Source organism: Hyperolius riggenbachi, chromosome 3 (genome assembly GCF_040937935.1).
Source record: "Hyperolius riggenbachi isolate aHypRig1 chromosome 3, aHypRig1.pri, whole genome shotgun sequence".
Taxonomy (NCBI): Eukaryota; Metazoa; Chordata; class Amphibia; order Anura; family Hyperoliidae; genus Hyperolius; species Hyperolius riggenbachi.
In genome coordinates this window covers 72,357,172-72,374,379 of record NC_090648.1, presented here as the reverse complement: position 1 = coordinate 72,374,379, position 17,208 = coordinate 72,357,172, and the positions used below count along the sequence as shown (strand labels likewise).

At 45.7% G+C, this 17,208-nt stretch overlaps 20 non-coding genes across 20 annotated transcripts; all 20 read left to right on the top strand.

Annotated features, from left to right (window-relative positions):
- Window positions 1–433: 433 nt before the first annotated feature.
- On the top strand, window positions 434–574 carry LOC137564630 (U4 spliceosomal RNA). Its single transcript, XR_011030720.1, has one exon. It is a non-coding gene; the product is annotated as a U4 spliceosomal RNA (small nuclear RNA).
- A 672-nt stretch (window positions 575–1,246) lies between these two features.
- On the top strand, window positions 1,247–1,319 carry TRNAK-UUU (transfer RNA lysine (anticodon UUU)). Its single transcript has one exon. It is a non-coding gene; the product is annotated as a tRNA-Lys (tRNA).
- Window positions 1,320–1,622: 303 nt separating this feature from the next.
- On the top strand, window positions 1,623–1,695 carry TRNAK-UUU (transfer RNA lysine (anticodon UUU)). The gene has a single exon. It is a non-coding gene; the product is annotated as a tRNA-Lys (tRNA).
- Window positions 1,696–2,688: 993 nt separating this feature from the next.
- Window positions 2,689–2,829, top strand: LOC137564629 (U4 spliceosomal RNA). Its single transcript, XR_011030719.1, has one exon. It is a non-coding gene; the product is annotated as a U4 spliceosomal RNA (small nuclear RNA).
- A 672-nt stretch (window positions 2,830–3,501) lies between these two features.
- On the top strand, window positions 3,502–3,574 carry TRNAK-UUU (transfer RNA lysine (anticodon UUU)). Its single transcript has one exon. It is a non-coding gene; the product is annotated as a tRNA-Lys (tRNA).
- Window positions 3,575–3,877: 303 nt separating this feature from the next.
- Window positions 3,878–3,950, top strand: TRNAK-UUU (transfer RNA lysine (anticodon UUU)). The gene has a single exon. It is a non-coding gene; the product is annotated as a tRNA-Lys (tRNA).
- A 1,004-nt stretch (window positions 3,951–4,954) lies between these two features.
- Window positions 4,955–5,095, top strand: LOC137564628 (U4 spliceosomal RNA). The gene has a single exon (XR_011030718.1). It is a non-coding gene; the product is annotated as a U4 spliceosomal RNA (small nuclear RNA).
- Window positions 5,096–5,767: 672 nt separating this feature from the next.
- Window positions 5,768–5,840, top strand: TRNAK-UUU (transfer RNA lysine (anticodon UUU)). The gene has a single exon. It is a non-coding gene; the product is annotated as a tRNA-Lys (tRNA).
- A 2,076-nt stretch (window positions 5,841–7,916) lies between these two features.
- TRNAK-UUU (transfer RNA lysine (anticodon UUU)) lies at window positions 7,917–7,989 on the top strand. The gene has a single exon. It is a non-coding gene; the product is annotated as a tRNA-Lys (tRNA).
- Window positions 7,990–8,982: 993 nt separating this feature from the next.
- LOC137564627 (U4 spliceosomal RNA) lies at window positions 8,983–9,123 on the top strand. Its single transcript, XR_011030717.1, has one exon. It is a non-coding gene; the product is annotated as a U4 spliceosomal RNA (small nuclear RNA).
- Window positions 9,124–9,979: 856 nt separating this feature from the next.
- On the top strand, window positions 9,980–10,052 carry TRNAK-UUU (transfer RNA lysine (anticodon UUU)). Its single transcript has one exon. It is a non-coding gene; the product is annotated as a tRNA-Lys (tRNA).
- Window positions 10,053–11,045: 993 nt separating this feature from the next.
- On the top strand, window positions 11,046–11,186 carry LOC137564626 (U4 spliceosomal RNA). Its single transcript, XR_011030716.1, has one exon. It is a non-coding gene; the product is annotated as a U4 spliceosomal RNA (small nuclear RNA).
- A 672-nt stretch (window positions 11,187–11,858) lies between these two features.
- Window positions 11,859–11,931, top strand: TRNAK-UUU (transfer RNA lysine (anticodon UUU)). The gene has a single exon. It is a non-coding gene; the product is annotated as a tRNA-Lys (tRNA).
- A 303-nt stretch (window positions 11,932–12,234) lies between these two features.
- On the top strand, window positions 12,235–12,307 carry TRNAK-UUU (transfer RNA lysine (anticodon UUU)). Its single transcript has one exon. It is a non-coding gene; the product is annotated as a tRNA-Lys (tRNA).
- Window positions 12,308–13,311: 1,004 nt separating this feature from the next.
- Window positions 13,312–13,452, top strand: LOC137564690 (U4 spliceosomal RNA). The gene has a single exon (XR_011030775.1). It is a non-coding gene; the product is annotated as a U4 spliceosomal RNA (small nuclear RNA).
- A 672-nt stretch (window positions 13,453–14,124) lies between these two features.
- On the top strand, window positions 14,125–14,197 carry TRNAK-UUU (transfer RNA lysine (anticodon UUU)). The gene has a single exon. It is a non-coding gene; the product is annotated as a tRNA-Lys (tRNA).
- A 303-nt stretch (window positions 14,198–14,500) lies between these two features.
- On the top strand, window positions 14,501–14,573 carry TRNAK-UUU (transfer RNA lysine (anticodon UUU)). The gene has a single exon. It is a non-coding gene; the product is annotated as a tRNA-Lys (tRNA).
- A 1,005-nt stretch (window positions 14,574–15,578) lies between these two features.
- LOC137564518 (U4 spliceosomal RNA) lies at window positions 15,579–15,719 on the top strand. The gene has a single exon (XR_011030625.1). It is a non-coding gene; the product is annotated as a U4 spliceosomal RNA (small nuclear RNA).
- Window positions 15,720–16,391: 672 nt separating this feature from the next.
- TRNAK-UUU (transfer RNA lysine (anticodon UUU)) lies at window positions 16,392–16,464 on the top strand. Its single transcript has one exon. It is a non-coding gene; the product is annotated as a tRNA-Lys (tRNA).
- Window positions 16,465–16,742: 278 nt separating this feature from the next.
- TRNAK-UUU (transfer RNA lysine (anticodon UUU)) lies at window positions 16,743–16,815 on the top strand. Its single transcript has one exon. It is a non-coding gene; the product is annotated as a tRNA-Lys (tRNA).
- Window positions 16,816–17,208: the final 393 nt, after the last annotated feature.

Genomic DNA, 17,208 nt, shown 5'->3' with positions numbered 1-17,208 from the left:
CCTCCAGTAACCTGCAACCACCAAGACTTTGGCCAACTCCCAAGCACCTCTAGCCAGCGCAGCTTACCAGTACTTCCAGGCACAATAATCACAGGCCCAATTATCAGCACACATGGCAGTGACGTAGACTCATTACTCCATTTTTCAAATTGTATTTTTCATGTATTTTACAAGTGCGGGACTGGCCCACTTGGCAGCCTGCTCCACAAAACACTATGCTGGCATCCCTGGCAGGCTTTGTTTTGCCCTCTTTGCCGCCTTTTCAAATGCTAAGACTCTTTAGCCGCTTATTAACAATGCTTGTTTAGTGGCTGTCTAATTAGCATATGGCATCCCATGATCCTCAGCGGAACACTGTAAACTGCGTTTGTCTCTCCTTAAGGTGATTCCTTTATCCAAGAAAGAGGGGATATTTGCTGGCATTAGCTTGGCTAACTTTGCGCAGTGGCAGTATCATAGCCAATGAGGTTCAACCGAGGCGTGATTATTGCTAATTGAAAACTTTTCCCAATACCCCGCCATGATGACTTGAAATATAGTCAGCATCGGCAATTTTTGACAGTCTCTTCGGAGACTGACTAAGGTGTTTACCAACAGAGAAAGGATTATCTTCAAGGTGCATGATGACTGAGCAGTGCTCGTGTGGTAGAACCGTGGCTGGCACAATAACAACATTTCGTAGCACCTCTTATCTCCAAATCAGTCTTGGCCACAAAATGCTCACTTGTCAGCGTTCTTTCATGAGGGTGAGGTCCAGTGTCTTACTCTCTGGCAAATTTATAAACACCAGCAGGATGACTAAAATGACAAAAGTCCACTTTTCATCTGCAGGTTGCTACTTTTCTAATGCCACATTCCTAAGAGAGAGAACAGTGTTGTTTCTCAGAGGTCTGGCCTGAAAAATTTGGAGGTCACAAGCTCCATTTATTTGCGCTAGATACGATCCCGTGGCCTCTCGCTAGCTCTTTCTGCAAGCGTTGTTGGGGTGCTCAGAAACAGAGCACCGCTGACATTTAGGTTTCGCCGGCCTATAGCTTCTTCTGGCTGGTGTACCATTGTTTTAAAAGTGTCAACAATCAGCCAAGGTGAAGAACCTGATGGTTGAAGGAAACAACAGCGCATTCTGCTGTTTCCCGGCTATCTAGGTGCTATAGACTGCTCATGACTTGCACTAGACCTTAACTTGCGCCCAGCCTGGAAATACTGTAGCTAAACTTTGAGCTGCTGGTGATCACACCTTTTCAGAGCCTGGATAGCTCAGTCAGTAGAGCATCAGACTTTTAATCTGAGGGTCCAGGGTTCAAGTCCCTGTTCAGGCGATGCTCTCTGCCTTTCGTTATGCTTCGTGTCCTCTCCCTATCTTCCTCAACTGCAGCCTCTTGCGTGCTCCGCTTGCACCAGGCCAAAACACCGATGTCGGCCGCTTTCCATGCCTTCGCTGATTGGTGGCTACCTTTCTAATGCCACCTTCCAAATCAAGTACAGTTTTATTCTTTCAGAGATCTGACCTAGAAAATGTAGAGGTCGCAGGCTATAGCCAGCTCAGGGCATGTACTAGACCTTCCGTCCATCCTGCTTGGAATAACTGACTTTTGAGCTGCTGGTGAAGCCCACCTTCCAGGGCCTGGATAGCTCAGTCGGTAGAGCATCAGACTTTTAATCTGAGGGTCCAGGGTTCAAGTCCCTGTTCAGGCGATGCCTTTCCTTTACCCCATGCTCATTGGCCATCACTTCCGCTACCTGAGTTCCCTCTGCAACTGCAGCCTCTTGCGTGCTTTGCTTGCAGTAAGCCATAACCGAAACATCAGCCGCTTTCTGTGCATCCCCCGAACTCTCACAGCCTCCCTGCGTCTTGAAACTATTTCTCTTCAACTTTTTCTGCTGTGATATTAAACATGGATTATTCCATGCATAAAAGAGGCATCAAACCGTCAACATTATGCTGGGAATACACCATAAGTTTTTTCTGCAGCTAGATGGTTCCATAGATAATTTCCAACATGTCCGATCTTATTATCGATCCTTTTTCTCATAGAAATGAATGGAAATTGATCAGAAAAGATAAGAATCGGAAAGTCGATCGGAAATAAGATCGGATAGTAATCGACTGAAAAATGTCGTCGTGTATTCCCAGCATTAGAGTAATTCGCCGGATCCCTTCTCCAGCCTGCACATCTACCCTCAAAGCAGCAATGGAAGGAGCTTCATGCTTACCATGAGCATCAGAAAATGAACAGCTCACGTACCATCTCTCTCCTCCAGTAACCTGCAACCACCAAGACTTTGGCCAACTCCCAAGCACCTCTAGCCAGCGCAGCTTACCAGTACTTCCAGGCACAATAATCACAGGCCCAATTATCAGCACACATGGCAGTGACGTAGACTCATTACTCCATTTTTCAAATTGTATTTTTCATGTATTTTACAAGTGCGGGACTGGCCCACTTGGCAGCCTGCTCCACAAAACACTATGCTGGCATCCCTGGCAGGCTTTGTTTTGCCCTCTTTGCCGCCTTTTCAAATGCTAAGACTCTTTAGCCGCTTATTAACAATGCTTGTTTAGTGGCTGTCTAATTAGCATATGGCATCCCATGATCCTCAGCGGAACACTGTAAACTGCGTTTGTCTCTCCTTAAGGTGATTCCTTTATCCAAGAAAGAGGGGATATTTGCTGGCATTAGCTTGGCTAACTTTGCGCAGTGGCAGTATCATAGCCAATGAGGTTCAACCGAGGCGTGATTATTGCTAATTGAAAACTTTTCCCAATACCCCGCCATGATGACTTGAAATATAGTCAGCATCGGCAATTTTTGACAGTCTCTTCGGAGACTGACTAAGGTGTTTACCAACAGAGAAAGGATTATCTTCAAGGTGCATGATGACTGAGCAGTGCTCGTGTGGTAGAACCGTGGCTGGCACAATAACAACATTTCGTAGCACCTCTTATCTCCAAATCAGTCTTGGCCACAAAATGCTCACTTGTCAGCGTTCTTTCATGAGGGTGAGGTCCAGTGTCTTACTCTCTGGCAAATTTATAAACACCAGCAGGATGACTAAAATGACAAAAGTCCACTTTTCATCTGCAGGTTGCTACTTTTCTAATGCCACATTCCTAAGAGAGAGAACAGTGTTGTTTCTCAGAGGTCTGGCCTGAAAAATTTGGAGGTCACAAGCTCCATTTATTTGCGCTAGATACGATCCCGTGGCCTCTCGCTAGCTCTTTCTGCAAGCGTTGTTGGGGTGCTCAGAAACAGAGCACCGCTGACATTTAGGTTTCGCCGGCCTATAGCTTCTTCTGGCTGGTGTACCATTGTTTTAAAAGTGTCAACAATCATCCAAGGTGAAGAACCTGATGGTTGAAGGAAACAACAGCGCATTCTGCTGTTTCCCGGCTATCTAGGTGCTATAGACTGCTCATGACTTGCACTAGACCTTAACTTGCGCCCAGCCTGGAAATACTGTAGCTAAACTTTGAGCTGCTGGTGATCACACCTTATCAGAGCCTGGATAGCTCAGTCGGTAGAGCATCAGACTTTTAATCTGAGGGTCCAGGGTTCAAGTCCCTGTTCAGGTGATGCTTACTGCCTTTTGTTATGCTTCGTGTCCTCTCCCTATCTTCCTCAACTGCAGCCTCTTGCATGCTCCGCTTGCACCAGGCCAAAACACCGATGTCGGCCGCTTTCCATGCCTTCGCTGATTGGTGGCTACCTTTCTAATGCCACCTTCCAAATCAAGTACAGTTTTATTCTTTCAGAGATCTGACCTAGAAAATGTAGAGGTCGCAGGCTATAGCCAGCTCAGGGCATGTACTAGACCTTCCGTCCATCCTGCTTGGAATAACTGACTTTTGAGCTGCTGGTGAAGCTCACCTTTCAGGGCCTGGATAGCTCAGTCGGTAGAGCATCAGACTTTTAAGCTGAGGGTCCAGGGTTCAAGTCCCTGTTCAGGCGATGCCTTTCCTTTACCCCATGCTCATTGGCCATCACTTCCGCTACCTGAGTTCCCTCTGCAACTGCTGCCTCTTGCGTGCTTTGCTTGCAGTAAGCCATAACCGAAACATCAGCCGTTTTCTGTGCATCCCCCGAACTCTCACAGCCTCCCTGCGTCTTGAATCTATTTCTCTTCAACTTTTTCTGCTGTGATATTAAACATGGATTATTCCATGCATAAAAGAGGCATCAAACCGTCAACATTATGCTGGGAATACACCATAAGTTTTTTCAGCAGATAGATGGTTCCATAGATAATTTCCAACATGTCCGATCTTATTATCGATCCTTTTTCTCATCGATTTCTCATAGAAATGAATGGAAATTGATCAGAAAAGATAAGAATCGGAAAGTCGATCGGAAATAAGATCGGATAGTAATCGACTGAAAAATGTCATCGTGTATTCCCAGCATTAGAGTAATTCGCCGGATCCCTTCTCCAGCCTGCACATCTACCCTCAAAGCAGCAATGGAAGGAGCTTCATGTTTACCATGAGCATCAGAAAATTAACAGCTCACATACCATCTCTCTCCTCCAGTAACCTGCAACCACCAAGACTTTGGCCAACTCCCAAGCACCTCTAGCCAGCGCAGCTTACCAGTACTTCCAGGCACAATAATCACAGGCCCAATTATCAGCACACATGGCAGTGACGTAGACTCATTACTCCATTTTTCAAATTGTATTTTTCATGTATTTTACAAGTGCGGGACTGGCCCAATTGGCACCCTTCTCCACAAAACACTATGCTGGCATCCCTGGCAGGCTTTGTTTTGCCCTCTTTGCCGCCTTTTCAAATGCTAAGACTCTTTAGCCGCTTATTAACAATGCTTGTTTAGTGGCTGTCTAATTAGCATATGGCATCCCATGATCCTCAGCGGAACACTGTAAACTGCGTTTGTCTCTCCTTAAGGTGATTCCTTTATCCAAGAAAGAGGGGATATTTGCTGGCATTAGCTTGGCTAACTTTGCGCAGTGGCAGTATCATAGCCAATGAGGTTCAACCGAGGCGTGATTATTGCTAATTGAAAACTTTTCCCAATACCCCGCCATGATGACTTGAAATATAGTCAGCATCGGCAATTTTTGACAGTCTCTTCGGAGACTGACTAAGGTGTTTACCAACAGAGAAAGGATTATCTTCAAGGTGCATGATGACTGAGCAGTGCTCGTGTGGTAGTACCGTGGCTGGCACAATAACAACATTTCGTAGCACCTCTTATCTCCAAATCAGTCTTGGCAACAAAATGCTCACTTGTCAGCGTTCTTTCATGAGGGTGAGGTCCAGTGTCTTACTCTCTGGCAAATTTATAAACACCAGCAGGATGACTAAAATGACAAAAGTCCACTTTTCATCTGCAGGTTGCAACTTTTCTAATGCCACATTCCTAAGAGAGAGAACAGTGTTGTTTCTCAGAGGTCTGGCCTGAAAAATTTGGAGGTCACAAGCTCCATTTATTTGCGCTAGATACGATCCCGTGGCCTCTCGCTAGCTCTTTCTGCAAGCGTTGTTGGGGTGCTCAGAAACAGAGCACCGCTGACATTTAGGTTTCGCCGGCCTATAGCTTCTTCTGGCTGGTGTACCATTGTTTTAAAAGTGTCAACAATCAGCCAAGGTGAAGAACCTGATGGTTGAAGGAAACAACAGCGCATTCTGCTGTTTCCCGGCTATCTAGGTGCTATAGACTGCTCATGACTTGCACTAGACCTTAACTTGCGCCCAGCCTTGCAATACTGTAGCTAAACTTTGAGCTGCTGGTGATCACACCTTTTCAGAGCCTGGATAGCTCAGTCGGTAGAGCATCAGACTTTTAATCTGAGGGTCCAGGGTTCAAGTCCCTGTTCAGGCGATGCTCTCTGCCTTTCGTTATGCTTCGTGTCCTCTCCCTATCTTCCTCAACTGCAGCCTCTTGCGTGCTCCGCTTGCACCAGGCCAAAACACCGATGTCGGCCGCTTTCCATGCCTTCGCTGATTGGTGGCTACCTTTCTAATGCTTTTGATTAGATGTCTGTACAGCGCTCTATCCCCTAAAGAATTACACACAGTTCCACCATTAAATGTCCACAGTCTCTGATATCAAACAACACTCTGCATACAGTCCCACTGCTGCAAAGGAAAAAACCCGTCTCCAAGTCTCTGGTAGTAATATATACTCTCACCAATGTTGCAAGGCTGATTTGCCACAGATCAGCTAAACTCGTGTATGGGTGAAGATTCTTTCCTTGTATTTCTTCTTCCACCACTTCACTCCTGGGTCATTATCACCTCAGAGAAATATATAGCATATCATAGCGTGAACCTGTATATAAATTTTCCACATATATATATACAAGATTTGGGTGCACCCCAACACTGGTACGTGCTCCCCACTGTGTGTTCCACTTTACACCAATCCCACTCCAATGAGAAAAATTCCTGCTCACCAGATATATATGCTGACCTTTACGGACCAGCAACAGATCATATGGATGCCTTGAGTCTAGATATCCCTCCAGTACACCTCCAAACTTTTCCAGTATTTGCAGCACCTCTTTCCGCAGTTCCTCAGATAAGGAAAATTGAAAAGCACATAGTGTAAGCCTGTTCACAAAAAACCTACACCCGTGCTTGTTCACATGCAAGTGTTCCCCACTGTGGCCGCTACACACCCTGTGTCTCTATGAACTTCCACACCACTGTGCACAATAACCAGTAGTCGCTCACCAGATTTCCATGCTGACCTCACATAGCCCAGCCAACAGCGCTTTCTGATCGCACAGGGTAGTTGCACAGGATGGGAGACTCTTTACCAACAGCGTTTTAAATTTCTCCCTGTAGAACTAATACACAGCTCCTCATAGCATAATACTGTTTTTATTCCTTAGTAAAATGTTAAAAGTACACTCACATTCTGTAAAATCAATATGCGCATAGTATAAAACCTCCTGGACGTCCTCACCGCCGCTCTCTCAGCGTCTTCCTGCCTGCCGCTTGAGGCCACGCCCTACCGGTTTCGTCAAATGACTCATCAGGGGCTTGCTGGCCAGCGGCAGGCTGGAACGCTATGTACAACATTGTATGCAGATTAGCTGTTTGAGCGGCTCCTATCTCGCGGTGTGTGTTCTCTATTACCTAGCAACCAGTCAGCTTCACGTACTAATTCCTTCCTCTCCTCCTATTGTAAAAACATATGTTCGCATATATCATGAGGAGCGCATACCAATGCGATCTCCATACACATTATCCCTCTTTGTATATACTATCTATTTCCCTTTGTGCAAATGTGCAAATGTGACCTTTATTGTGCCAAATACAGTTATGCACAATCCTTATGTGTGACTTAACCCTATGTTGATGCTAGTGTTAATACTCTGTCATCAACTACTATTATTAGTCCTATTGTGTTATGCCCTATCTAATACGTGTTACACGTGTGCCTAATACAAATTATTCCATTATTATTATCATTATTATTTTTACATTCATTTGTTCTGGCATGACGGATCCCACCGTGGTTTATAGGGGGGGCCTACTCTAACTAGGACCCGCCTCTAGCCCCCACTCGATCCCAGATTCCAAATCAAGGGGATCCGTCATACCATCACATATCCCAAAACCAAGTGACAGTGCAATTCAGTGTCCTCATAGAATGAACAGCACATTAGTGATTCCTACTACAAGATATCCTCATAAAGATATTGAAATAAGCAATACATAAGTAATTCCTACCAGAATAACATTAGTATTGGGGAAAGGGAATGCTATATCACACACCTCCTTTCTAATGCCACCTTCCAAATCAAGTACAGTTTTATTCTTTCAGAGATCTGACCTAGAAAATGTAGAGGTCGCAGGCTATAGCCAGCTCAGGGCATGTACTAGACCTTCCGTCCATCCTGCTTGGAATAACTGACTTTTGAGCTGCTGGTGAAGCCCACCTTCCAGGGCCTGGATAGCTCAGTCGGTAGAGCATCAGACTTTTAATCTGAGGGTCCAGGGTTCAAGTCCCTGTTCAGGCGATGCCTTTCCTTTACCCCATGCTCATTGGCCATCACTTCCGCTACCTGAGTTCCCTCTGCAACTGCTGCCTCTTGCGTGCTTTGCTTGCAGTAAGCCATAACCGAAACATCAGCTGCTTTCTGTGCATCCCCCGAACTCTCACAGCCTCCCTGCGTCTTGAATCTATTTCTCTTCAACTTTTTCTGCTGTGATATTAAACATGGATTATTCCATGCATAAAAGAGGCATCAAACCGTCAACATTATGCTGGGAATACACCATACGTTTTTTCAGCAGATAGATGGTTCCATAGATAATTTCCAACATGTCCGATCTTATTATCGATCCTTTTTCTCATAGAAATGAATGGAAATTGATCAGAAAAGATAAGAATTGGAAAGTCGATCGGAAATAAGATCGGATAGTAATCGACTGAAAAATGTCGTCGTGTATTCCCAGCATTAGAGTAATTCGCCGGATCCCTTCTCCAGCCTGCACATCTACCCTCAAAGCAGCAATGGAAGGAGCTTCATGCTTACCATGAGCATCAGAAAATGAACAGCTCACGTACCATCTCTCTCCTCCAGTAACCTGCAACCACCAAGACTTTGGCCAACTCCCAAGCACCTCTAGCCAGCGCAGCTTACCAGTACTTCCAGGCACAATAATCACAGGCCCAATTATCAGCACACATGGCAGTGACGTAGACTCATTACTCCATTTTTCAAATTGTATTTTTCATGTATTTTACAAGTGCGGGACTGGCCCACTTGGCAGCCTGCTCCACAAAACACTATGCTGGCATCCCTGGCAGGCTTTGTTTTGCCCTCTTTGCCGCCTTTTCAAATGCTAAGACTCTTTAGCCGCTTATTAACAATGCTTGTTTAGTGGCTGTCTAATTAGCATATGGCATCCCATGATCCTCAGCGGAACACTGTAAACTGCGTTTGTCTCTCCTTAAGGTGATTCCTTTATCCAAGAAAGAGGGGATATTTGCTGGCATTAGCTTAGCTAACTTTGCGCAGTGGCAGTATCATAGCCAATGAGGTTCAACCGAGGCGTGATTATTGCTAATTGAAAACTTTTCCCAATACCCCGCCATGATGACTTGAAATATAGTCAGCATCGGCAATTTTTGACAGTCTCTTCGGAGACTGACTAAGGTGTTTACCAACAGAGAAAGGATTATCTTCAAGGTGCATGATGACTGAGCAGTGCTCGTGTGGTAGAACCGTGGCTGGCACAATAACAACATTTCGTAGCACCTCTTATCTCCAAATCAGTCTTGGCCACAAAATGCTCACTTGTCAGCGTTCTTTCATGAGGGTGAGGTCCAGTGTCTTACTCTCTGGCAAATTTATAAACACCAGCAGGATGACTAAAATGACAAAAGTCCACTTTTCATCTGCAGGTTGCAACTTTTCTAATGCCACATTCCTAAGAGAGAGAACAGTGTTGTTTCTCAGAGGTCTGGCCTGAAAAATTTGGAGGTCACAAGCTCCATTTATTTGCGCTAGATACGATCCCGTGGCCTCTCGCTAGCTCTTTCTGCAAGCGTTGTTGGGGTGCTCAGAAACAGAGCACCGCTGACATTTAGGTTTCGCCGGCCTATAGCTTCTTCTGGCTGGTGTACCATTGTTTTAAAAGTGTCAACAATCATCCAAGGTGAAGAACCTGATGGTTGAAGGAAACAACAGCGCATTCTGCATGCTCTCTGCCTTTTGTTATGCTTCGTGTCCTCTCCCTATCTTCCTCAACTGCAGCCTCTTGCGTGCTCCGCTTGCACCAGGCCAAAACACCGATGTCGGCCGCTTTCCATGCCTTCGCTGATTGGTGGCTACCTTTCTAATGCCACCTTCCAAATCAAGTACAGTTTTATTCTTTCAGAGATCTGACCTAGAAAATGTAGAGGTCGCAGGCTATAGCCAGCTCAGGGCATGTACTAGACCTTCCGTCCATCCTGCTTGGAATAACTGACTTTTGAGCTGCTGGTGAAGCCCACCTTCCAGGGCCTGGATAGCTCAGTCGGTAGAGCATCAGACTTTTAATCTGAGGGTCCAGGGTTCAAGTTCCTGTTCAGGCGATGCCTTTCCTTTACCCCATGCTCATTGGCCATCACTTCCGCTACCTGAGTTCCCTCTGCAACTGCTGCCTCTTGCGTGCTTTGCTTGCAGTAAGCCATAACCGAAACATCAGCCGCTTTCTGTGCATCCCCCGAACTCTCACAGCCTCCGTGCGTCTTGAATCTATTTCTCTTCAACTTTTTCTGCTGTGATATTAAACATGGATTATTCCATGCATAAAAGAGGCATCAAACCGTCAACATTATGCTGGGAATACACCATACGTTTTTTCAGCAGATAGATGGTTCCATAGATAATTTCCAACATGTCCGATCTTATTATCGATCCTTTTTCTCATAGAAATGAATGGAAATTGATCAGAAAAGATAAGAATCGGAAAGTCGATCGGAAATAAGATCGGATAGTAATCGACTGAAAAATGTCGTCGTGTATTCCCAGCATTAGAGTAATTCGCCGGATCCCTTCTCCAGCCTGCACATCTACCCTCAAAGCAGCAATGGAAGGAGCTTCATGCTTACCATGAGCATCAGAAAATTAACAGCTCACGTACCATCTCTCTCCTCCAGTAACCTGCAACCACCAAGACTTTGGCCAACTCCCAAGCACCTCTAGCCAGCGCAGCTTACCAGTACTTCCAGGCACAATAATCACAGGCCCAATTATCAGCACACATGGCAGTGACGTAGACTCATTACTCCATTTTTCAAATTGTATTTTTCATGTATTTTACAAGTGCGGGACTGGCCCACTTGGCAGCCTGCTCCACAAAACACTATGCTGGCATCCCTGGCAGGCTTTGTTTTGCCCTCTTTGCCGCCTTTTCAAATGCTAAGACTCTTTAGCCGCTTATTAACAATGCTTGTTTAGTGGCTGTCTAATTAGCATATGGCATCCCATGATCCTCAGCGGAACACTGTAAACTGCGTTTGTCTCTCCTTAAGGTGATTCCTTTATCCAAGAAAGAGGGGATATTTGCTGGCATTAGCTTGGCTAACTTTGCGCAGTGGCAGTATCATAGCCAATGAGGTTCAACCGAGGCGTGATTATTGCTAATTGAAAACTTTTCCCAATACCCCGCCATGATGACTTGAAATATAGTCAGCATCGGCAATTTTTGACAGTCTCTTCGGAGACTGACTAAGGTGTTTACCAACAGAGAAAGGATTATCTTCAAGGTGCATGATGACTGAGCAGTGCTCGTGTGGTAGAACCGTGGCTGGCACAATAACAACATTTCGTAGCACCTCTTATCTCCAAATCAGTCTTGGCCACAAAATGCTCACTTGTCAGCGTTCTTTCATGAGGGTGAGGTCCAGTGTCTTACTCTCTGGCAAATTTATAAACACCAGCAGGATGACTAAAATGACAAAAGTCCACTTTTCATCTGCAGGTTGCTACTTTTCTAATGCCACATTCCTAAGAGAGAGAACAGTGTTGTTTCTCAGAGGTCTGGCCTGAAAAATTTGGAGGTCACAAGCTCCATTTATTTGCGCTAGATACGATCCCGTGGCCTCTCGCTAGCTCTTTCTGCAAGCGTTGTTGGGGTGCTCAGAAACAGAGCACCGCTGACATTTAGGTTTCGCCGGCCTATAGCTTCTTCTGGCTGGTGTACCATTGTTTTAAAAGTGTCAACAATCAGCCAAGGTGAAGAACCTGATGGTTGAAGGAAACAACAGTGCATTCTGCTGTTTCCCGGCTATCTAGGTGCTATAGACTGCTCATGACTTGCACTAGACCTTAACTTGCGCCCAGCCTTGCAATACTGTAGCTAAACTTTGAGCTGCTGGTGATCGCGCCTTTTCAGAGCCTGGATAGCTCAGTCGGTAGAGCATCAGACTTTTAATCTGAGGGTCCAGGGTTCAAGTCCCTGTTCAGGCGATGCTCTCTGCCTTTTGTTATGCTTCGTGTCCTCTCCCTATCTTCCTCAACTGCAGCATCTTGCGTGCTCCGCTTGCACCAGGCCAAAACACCGATGTCGGCCGCTTTCCATGCCTTCGCTGATTGGTGGCTACCTTTCTAATGCCCCCTTCCAAATCAAGTACAGTTTTATTCTTTCAGAGATCTGACCTAGAAAATGTAGAGGTCACAGGCTATAGCCAGCTCAGGGCATGTACTAGACCTTCCGTCCATCCTGCTTGGAATAACTGACTTTTGAGCTGCTGGTGAAGCTCACCTTCCAGGGCCTGGATAGCTCAGTCGGTAGAGCATCAGACTTTTAATCTGAGGGTCCAGGGTTCAAGTCCCTGTTCAGGCGATGCCTTTCCTTTACCCCATGCTCATTGGCCATCACTTCCGCTACCTGAGTTCCCTCTGCAACTGCTGCCTCTTGCGTGCTTTGCTTGCAGTAAGCCATAACCGAAACATCAGCCGCTTTCTGTGCATCCCCCGAACTCTCACAGCCTCCCTGCGTCTTGAATCTATTTCTCTTCAACTTTTTCTGCTGTGATATTAAACATGGATTATTCCATGCATAAAAGAGGCATCAAACCGTCAACATTATGCTGGGAATACACCATAAGTTTTTTCAGCAGATAGATGGTTCCATAGATAATTTCCAACATGTCCGCTCTTATTATCTATCCTTTTTCTCATCGATTTCTCATAGAAATGAATGGAAATTGATCAGAAAAGATAAGAATCGGAAAGTCGATCGGAAATAAGATCGGATAGTAATCGACTGAAAAATGTCGTCGTGTATTCCCAGCATTAGAGTAATTCGCCGGATCCCTTCTCCAGCCTGCACATCTACCCTCAAAGCAGCAATGGAAGGAGCTTCATGCTTACCATGAGCATCAGAAAATTAACAGCTCACGTACCATCTCTCTCCTCCAGTAACCTGCAACCACCAAGACTTTGGCCAACTCCCAAGCACCTCTAGCCAGCGCAGCTTACCAGTACTTCCAGGCACAATAATCACAGGCCCAATTATCAGCACACATGGCAGTGACGTAGACTCATTACTCCATTTTTCAAATTGTATTTTTCATGTATTTTACAAGTGCGGGACTGGCCCACTTGGCAGCCTGCTCCACAAAACACTATGCTGGCATCCCTGGCAGGCTTTGTTTTGCCCTCTTTGCCGCCTTTTCAAATGCTAAGACTCTTTAGCCGCTTATTAACAATGCTTGTTTAGTGGCTGTCTAATTAGCATATGGCATCCCATGATCCTCAGCGGAACACTGTAAACTGCGTTTGTCTCTCCTTAAGGTGATTCCTTTATCCAAGAAAGAGGGGATATTTGCTGGCATTAGCTTGGCTAACTTTGCGCAGTGGCAGTATCATAGCCAATGAGGTTCAACCGAGGTGTGATTATTGCTAATTGAAAACTTTTCCCAATACCCCGCCATGATGACTTGAAATATAGTCAGCATCGGCAATTTTTGACAGTCTCTTCGGAGACTGACTAAGGTGTTTACCAACAGAGAAAGGATTATCTTCAAGGTGCATGATGACTGAGCAGTGCTCGTGTGGTAGTACCGTGGCTGGCACAATAACAACATTTCGTAGCACCTCTTATCTCCAAATCAGTCTTGGCCACAAAATGCTCACTTGTCAGCGTTCTTTCATGAGGGTGAGGTCCAGTGTCTTACTCTCTGGCAAATTTATAAACACCAGCAGGATGACTAAAATGACAAAAGTCCACTTTTCATCTGCAGGTTGCTACTTTTCTAATGCCACATTCCTAAGAGAGAGAACAGTGTTGTTTCTCAGAGGTCTGGCCTGAAAAATTTGGAGGTCACAAGCTCCATTTATTTGCGCTAGATACGATCCCGTGGCCTCTCGCTAGCTCTTTCTGCAAGCGTTGTTGGTGTGCTCAGAAACAGAGCACCGCTGACATTTAGGTTTCGCCAGCCTATAGCTTCTTCTGGCTGGTGTACCATTGTTTTAAAAGTGTCAACAATCAGCCAAGGTGAAGAACCTGATGGTTGAAGGAAACAACAGCGCATTCTGCTGTTTCCCGGCTATCTAGGTGCTATAGACTGCTCATGACTTGCACTAGACCTTAACTTGTGCCCAGCCTGGAAATACTGTAGCTAAACTTTGAGCTGCTGGTGATCGCACCTTTTAAGAGCCTGGATAGCTCAGTCGGTAGAGCATCAGACTTTTAATCTGAGGGTCCAGGGTTCAAGTCCCTGTTCAGGCGATGCTCTCTGCCTTTTGTTATGCTTCGTGTCCTCTCCCTATCTTCCTCAACTGCAGCCTCTTGCGTGCTCCGCTTGCACCAGGCCAAAACACCGATGTCGGCCGCTTTCCATGCCTTCGCTGATTGGTGGCTACCTTTCTAATGCCACCTTCCAAATCAAGTACAGTTTTATTCTTTCAGAGATCTGACCTAGAAAATGTAGAGGTCGCAGGCTATAGCCAGCTCAGGGCATGTACTAGACCTTCCGTCCATCCTGCTTGGAATAACTGACTTTTGAGCTGCTGGTGAAGCTCACCTTCCAGGGCCTGGATAGCTCAGTGGGTAGAGCATCAGACTTTTAATCTGAGTGTCCAGGGTTCAAGTCCCTGTTCAGGCGATGCCTTTCCTTTACCCCATGCTCATTGGCCATCACTTCCGCTACCTGAGTTCCCTCTGCAACTGCTGCCTCTTGCGTGCTTTGCTTGCAGTAAGCCATAACCGAAACATCAGCCGCTTTCTGTGCATCCCCCGAACTCTCACAGCCTCCCTGCGTCTTGAATCTATTTCTCTTCAACTTTTTCTGCTGTGATATTAAACATGGATTATTCCATGCATAAAAGAGGCATCAAACCGTCAACATTATGCTGGGAATACACCATAAGTTTTTTCAGCAGATAGATGGTTCCATAGATAATTTCCAACATGTCCGATCTTATTATCGATCCTTTTTCTCATCGATTTCTCATAGAAATGAATGGAAATTGATCAGAAAAGATAAGAATCGGAAAAGTCGATCGGAAATAAGATCGGATAGTAATCGACTGAAAAATGTCGTCGTGTATTCCCAGCATTAGAGTAATTCGCCGGATCCCTTCTCCAGCCTGCACATCTACCCTCAAAGCAGCAATGGAAGGAGCTTCATGCTTACCATGAGCATCAGAAAATTAACAGCTCACGTACCATCTCTCTCCTCCAGTAACCTGCAACCACCAAGACTTTGGCCAACTCCCAAGCACCTCTAGCCAGCGCAGCTTACCAGTACTTCCAGGCACAATAATCACAGGCCCAATTATCAGCACACATGGCAGTGACGTAGACTCATTACTCCATTTTTCAAATTGTATTTTTCATGTATTTTACAAGTGCGGGACTGGCCCACTTGGCAGCCTGCTCCACAAAACACTATGCTGGCAACCCTGGCAGGCTTTGTTTTGCCCTCTTTGCCGCCTTTTCAAATGCTAAGACTCTTTAGCCGCTTATTAACAATGCTTGTTTAGTGGCTGTCTAATTAGCATATGGCATCCCATGATCCTCAGCGGAACACTGTAAACTGCGTTTGTCTCTCCTTAAGGTGTTTCCTTTATCCAAGAAAGAGGGGATATTTGCTGGCATTAGCTTGGCTAACTTTGCGCAGTGGCAGTATCATAGCCAATGAGGTTCAACCGAGGCGTGATTATTGCTAATTGAAAACTTTTCCCAATACCCCGCCATGATGACTTGAAATATAGTCAGCATCGGCAATTTTTGACAGTCTCTTTGGAGACTGACTAAGGTGTTTACCAACAGAGAAAGGATTATCTTCAAGGTGCATGATGACTGAGCAGTGCGCATGTGGAAGTACCGTGGCTGGCACAATAACAACATTTCGTAGCACCTCTTATCTCCAAATCAGTCTTGGCCACAAAATGCTCACTTGTCAGCGTTCTTTCATGAGGGTGAGGTCCAGTGTCTTACTCTCTGGCAAATTTATAAACACCAGCAGGATGACTAAAATGACAAAAGTCCACTTTTCATCTGCAGGTTGCTACTTTTCTAATGCCACATTCCTAAGAGAGAGAACAGTGTTGTTTCTCAGAGGTCTGGCCTGAAAAATTTGGAGGTCACAAGCTCCATTTATTTGCGCTAGATATGATCCCGTGGCCTCTCGCTAGCTCTTTCTGCAAGCGTTGTTGGGGTGCTCAGAAACAGAGCACCGCTGACATTTAGGTTTCGCCGGCCTATAGCTTCTTCTGGGTGGTGTACCATTGTTTTAAAAGTGTCAACAATCAGCCAAGGTGAAGAACCTGATGGTTGAAGGAAACAACAGCGCATTCTGCTGTTTCCCGGCTATCTAGGTGCTATAGACTGCTCATGACTTGCACTAGACCTTAACTTGCGTCCAGCCTGGAAATACTGTAGCTAAACTTTGAGCTGCTGGTGATCGCACCTTTTCAGAGCCTGGATAGCTCAGTCGGTAGAGCATCAGACTTTTAATCTGAGGGTCCAGGGTTCAAGTCCCTGTTCAGGCGATGCTCTCTGCCTTTCGTTATGCTTCGTGTCCTCTCCCTATCTTCCTCAACTGCAGCCTCTTGCGTGCTCCGCTTGCACCAGGCCAAAACACCGATGTCGGCCGCTTTCCATGCCTTCGCTGATTGGTGGCTACCTTTCTAATGCCACCTTCCAAATCAAGTACAGTTTTATTCTTTCAGAGATCTGACCTAGAAAATGTAGAGGTCGCAGGCTATAGCCAGCTCAGGGCATGTACTAGACCTTCCGTCCATCCTGCTGGTGAAGCTCACCTTCCAGGGCCTGGATAGCTCAGTCGGTAGAGCATCAGACTTTTAATCTGAGGGTCCAGGGTTCAAGTACCTGTTCAGGCGATGCCTTTCCTTTACCCCATGCTCATTGGCCATCACTTCCGCTACCTGAGTTCCCTCTGCAACTGCTGCCTCTTGCGTGCTTTGCTTGCAGTAAGCCATAACCGAAACATCAGCCGCTTTCTGTGCATCCCCCGAACTCTCACAGCCTCCCTGCGTCTTGAATCTATTTCTCTTCAACTTTTTCTGCTGTGATATTAAACATGGATTATTCCATGCATAAAAGAGGCATCAAACCGTCAACATTATGCTGGGAATACACCATAGGTTTTTTCAGCAGATAGATGGTTCCATAGATAATTTCCAACATGTCCGATCTTATTATCGATCCTTTTTCTCATCGATTTCTCATAGAAATGAATGGAAATTGATCAGAAAAGATAAGAATCGGAAAGT